This window comes from Apis dorsata, unplaced genomic scaffold (genome assembly GCF_000469605.1).
Source record: "Apis dorsata unplaced genomic scaffold, Apis dorsata 1.3 scaffold_58, whole genome shotgun sequence".
NCBI classification, from domain to species: Eukaryota; Metazoa; Arthropoda; class Insecta; order Hymenoptera; family Apidae; genus Apis; species Apis dorsata.
In genome coordinates this window covers 1,950,700-1,956,054 of record NW_006263358.1, presented here as the reverse complement: position 1 = coordinate 1,956,054, position 5,355 = coordinate 1,950,700, and the positions used below count along the sequence as shown (strand labels likewise).

The following is a 5,355-nucleotide window of genomic DNA, read 5'->3' as shown; positions in this document are numbered from 1 at the left end:
GCATCGGTGCCAGCAGCAGCCAGCATCGAACCGATCTACGTAGGATCTGGCGGCAGCTGGAGCGACGCCCGTGACTGCAGCTGCATCGAGGTCGGCCGTGTGGAGGAGAAAGAGGAGAAAACGAGAGGAGAAGCGAGAGGAGAGGGAGAGATGAAGAGTGGCAAGGGTGTGAGAGGTGGAAGGTGGAGAGGTGCAGGATGCAGGGTGCGGGAGAAGGGTTCTTGCATCCGGCAGGGTGCAAGTGCTGACGTGAAGCAGCGTGCACGTATTGCAAAATAGAGGCGGAGGACGGCTGATGCAGGGTAAAGGGTGTGTGTATGTGTGTGTGTATGTGTGTGTACCGATGGAAGAGCACGAAACTTGGACGATGCGCCACTCGTGCAACCTGCCACGTGGACGGACCGGCCGTTTTAAAGAGTCTTGTATCGAAATTCTCTGTTTTTTTTTCTTTTGGCCTCGGCTCGAGGGACGGGCCAACGGATCGTCCATTTCGATTCATTCTGGATTATGAATTTGTAATTTTTATCGCGCGACCTGGGACGTGTGACCGTCGAGGCGTGGGGTATTTGGGATTTCGGTGTGACGCTAAACGGGTGAATATTTAATTGATCGTAGATTATGCATGGATCTTCTATTTTGTATTTGAATTCGTGAGTTCAGGGGAGATAGGGAGTTTCTCGCGAATATTTTTGGAACGAAACGATGACTTTCGATTAGATAGAAATGTCGATCGAGAATACTGGTATATTTGTATAAAAAAATAGATGTTTCTGACGTTACAAATAATTTTATTACCGCGAATTAATTTTACCGATTCCTTTGCCCTTATTCCACTTGTCTGACAAATGGCTGAGCTATATCACATGCCTCACCGGTCTTATTACGAAATACTTTTATACCGCGAATTATTTGTCCGAGTATCTCGTTCTACTTATACGTTTGACAAATGACCGTCATATAAGTATGACCGATATTATTCTATCTTTTTGATGAACGATTATTTTAATTTCATCTAAGAAACAATTGACTTATTATACATATTATTTATTGCATCATTCGTATCATCTGTTTCAGAGGAGAATAAATTCTCTTTAAGGCAGGAAAGTATTGAGAAAAATATTTGAGATTTTTATTTCTTTTTTTTTTTATTTCTCTTTCCAGATTATCAAAGTTACAACAAAGTATCAATATTGAATTACCGCGCCACATAACTAGATTTTCTCGCGGCAAACCACCTGCGCACTGTTTGATGGAATGGAACGCGGAGCAGTTCTCTCTCTCTCTCTCTCTCTCTCTATCCACGTCATCGTTTCATCAGAGCTTTATTTATTTTTTACACGTGTCCCCCACAGCACGAGATAGATATCTCGAGGTATAGGAAAAGTCGTCTTAGGAGAGCCTGTGTTTCCAGGATGAAAGTTTAAATTCTTGATGAAAGCGGTCGGAAACGATGTAATAAGAAACTTCCCGAGAGAGAGAAAAGAAAGCTCGCCCCTTCCAATTCCCTCGCCATCCACCTCGCCTCTTGCATAATTCGCGATTTCGCAGGGTTTTGGAAGGGGGTGTTAATTAAACCGGCAATCTGTTCCCCCTCCCCTCCCCTCCCCTCCCCCGTTCTCGAAAGCAACGCAGCTGACGCCGCGACAACGCTCAACTTTCCGTTTCGCGTTAAACAAGCGATAACACCCGATGAACACCCGCCAAAACACCTTTTCACACCTTTTCACACCGCCCGATCCGATGAATTTAAAATGCGGAAAACGCTCTCCTTTCCCAACGAATCGCGTCTAACGAATCTTTCCGACGAATCTCGCCGACCAACGTTAATTAATTTCTCGAGCCAATATTTATATCCCTCCCCCTCCCTTTTCTATAACTCGTTCCCCCTTGATTCACGGGGAAAAGTTCAAGGGAATTATTGAACGACTCGCGGATCACGGATCATTCGATTGGTTAGTGTTCGAAAGTGGCGTTTACATCCCGTTCGATTGGCGTGTTCGAATTCGATCGTATATCGATCGATCGGGAAGGAAAGGAGCGCTTTAACGCGACGCTTGCCACCAATTAGAAACGAATTTCACGCGTGCACGTCCTCCGCCCGTGTTTCCTGCCGGCCGAATTTCGCGAGTGCAACGAGCAGAAACGCGGGAAACGATGGACGGGAATTGCAGGCGGAACCAGTTGAACGAACAGTAATTACGCGTGCACGGAGGGCGGTGTCGATTCGAAATGCCCGCGGCTGGGGATCGGTCGGGGATCGAGTATTTCGAGGCACGCGTCACCGATCCCGATGAACGGGATACAGGCCGACGTTATGAGCGCGATAATTAATTGACTCTCGTCTCGTCGTTGGAGGGAAAGTTGGAAGCGCGGGCGCGGCAACAATGGATCGACAGGAACTTTCATCCGGGAAGTTTGATTCGGGGCGTAGGGAATGATTAGCCCCGGCCGAACAACCGCCAATCAATTCTGCGGAGACAGGGGCGATGATCGTGTAATTATCGCCCCTCTTCACGCAACTTTGGAACGTGTAATTTGCATCTACGATGCGGCATCCACGAATTCTTGCAACGAACTGGGTATCGATTGAGAGAATTGCTTGAAGAATTATATCAGTAATACAGTGTTCCAGTGTTTGACAAAGTTATTTTTTCATTATTATTTCGATCTTGAGATACGTTACAGCCTCGGTAAAATATTCTTTATTGTATTTATATTTATATTTATATCGTTTATCGGGGAAAAAGTATCTATCTCCCGATTGAAATTGAATGAAACAATTGGCCACCCTCTACTTTAATTTTTTGATATCAATTGATAATTCGATATCGTATACATTTTACTTTTAAATATTGTAAAAAGAGCTAATTATATTCAAGTATATTAGTAAAAAGCAACAATGGCGCATCGATTGTTCACGATTGTTCCTATAGCTCCAACCCGGATGTATTGAAGACGAATAAAAATTCAAATGAACGGAATCCCAAATAAGAGACTGAAATCCTCGAAGACCAAAACCGTAAAAACGTGTATCGACAACATCGCGCGCGCGAAAAAAAAAAAGAAAAAGAACCAGTGGATAATGAAACACGAAAAATCGCAGTATCGTTACGTAGCGTCGCGTCGTTCTTTTCTCATCGAAACTCTCTCCCATCAACTTCGAAAATCGCCGCGTCAGTGTTTCGCAAGTGGTTGATAACGATCGCGAGCGAAGGAGACAGACACGCGTGCTTCCGTGATAAACCGTGATAAACGGTCGAAAGAGGTGTGTGCGATTCTCGAATGGAACAGAAGACATCGAGGAGCGCGGTGGTCAGGATGTGGAGCGGTGCGCGCGTGTCCGTGGCAGCAGAATCAGCCTGGTGGAAATATTTTAACGCCACGGGGCGAAATCCTCGTTGATGACAATTCCAGAAACGCGTGAGGCCTCCCGGGGCTCACCTTTTGCGACGTCGCTCCTTTTTCAGTGCCGCGCCGTTTCCAGGCCCACGTTCCACGCACGCCCCTGCCCTCGAGCGAAATTTCCGTATTACGCCCACGACGCTACCTCGATATCGTTCCCTTCCATCCTCCGTCTCCTTGCTTTGATCACCTTGCTTTCCTCCTGGAAAGGGACATCCCGCGTTGCAACCTTTGTGCGCGCTTCCCTGAAACTAACGTTCTCTGGACTGCGTACTCCTCCCCACACATCCTATTCGAGAGAGGGTGGAAAATCTTGCGACAACCGATCCCCGTTACGAAACTCGGAATTAATATTAAAATATGCATCGAAGCGCGGGACACGGAATTGATTAGCGCGTTCTTATCTCGGCGTGGGTTTTTTTTTTGCCTTTTTTTCTTTTTTTTTCGCCACCGCACGGAAGCAATATTCCCGTGTTAGCGGTCCAATATCCGACTGGCCGGCTCGTCGATGGCTTCGCTCGATCAAAAGACACGATGCAACCCTTTGCGCCTCGAGGGATCCCTTTGGAGGGGGTGTAGCATATAAATTGCTCCCCATCGATTCTACGTCAGCGATTGTGCGACGTCGAGCAACCCGCGCTGTAGTCTTCTCTTCTATGTGTTCGAGCAACAGTGGAAGTGGATATGGAGGTGGTGGTGGTTTGTTGGACAGGTGTGTTTCGCAAAACGGGAATTGCTGTACGCGCGTACGGTTGTATGTGTGTGAGAGAGAGATAAAAAGAGTTTCTTTAGTTGGAAGAAGAAGAAGAAGAAGAAAAAGAAGGAGGGAAATTTGAAAGAGAAATAAAGTTATTTAAAAGGTGTTTCGAATCGAAACGTATTTGTGGTTATTTGTTGGGAAATTTGTATGTAATTTTCTATCTGGTGGATATTTTTTCCTCGATCGAACATTTTGCGGGAACAAGCATTTCATTATGTCGAAAATAGAGTCGCGGGGATATAATTATACGTAACGTTACGTGATAAATTCTAAGTAATAGGAATGAAACTGACACTTATGGAATTCCGGGACGTTTGTACAAAATTATACCACTTCCTGCGAGAACGCTACCCTCTCTAGCTAATGAATAAAGTATGTAGATATTCAGATAGAAAGATAAAATTACACCGGACACTTTGTGCCTTTATTTCGGCCTGGTATATATCCACCGTTATATAACGCGAAATTGCATACCCAAATAATTAATTTATTCCTTTATTCATGCACCGAAATAAAGCCTACAACTCGACCCGTACAATTTCGCATAAATATTCCCGCATTTCGTTAACATTCTTATTTTGTATCAATCGAATAATACAAATAGTATGCATCAAAAATTCTCGTGAAAAATTTATCGTATGTTCGATAAAAATTCGCGAGTATTCGTACGTATTGTACGGAAGAATCAAATATCGCGAATAAAAAATATAAAAAGGTGTCGCGAAATTTTTTTTTCTAAGCGTTTCGGTCGATGAATAAAGAACAGCGTGATCTTGAATATGCTTTTTGTTTCATTCCAATAATATCTTTAAGCGTTTCAAAGTTGTAAAGGTTGAGAAGCGTAGCGTTAAAATACAAAGATTGGCTCAATGGCCATTCATGTACGATCTACATTTTTTCCTGGAAATGCGTAGTGGTAGTAAAAAAAAAAGAAAAAGAAGATGGTCAGTAATTCAACGTCTGTCACTGACCATCGTAGAGTTTGAGATAGAGCGACGAAGAAGAAGAGGTAGAAATTCCTTCAAAATTACTTCTTTTTTTAGAGGACCATATCTCGCGAAACAAAAATCGTATCGGTATGAAACGAAAAGCATCTTAAAGAGAAAGATTTCCCGCTTCTAACAAGATTAAATTCGGATAATAATTTCGCCTAACTTTGGAAATACAGCTGTTTAAAGTTACGATATTTTTAA

The 5,355-nt window shown here is 43.8% G+C and overlaps 1 protein-coding gene across 2 annotated transcripts in view; it reads left to right on the top strand.

Annotated features, from left to right (window-relative positions):
• Positions 1-5,355, top strand: part of LOC102674677 — a 22,042-nt gene that overhangs the window by 14,842 nt on the left and 1,845 nt on the right. The window lies entirely within an intron of this gene.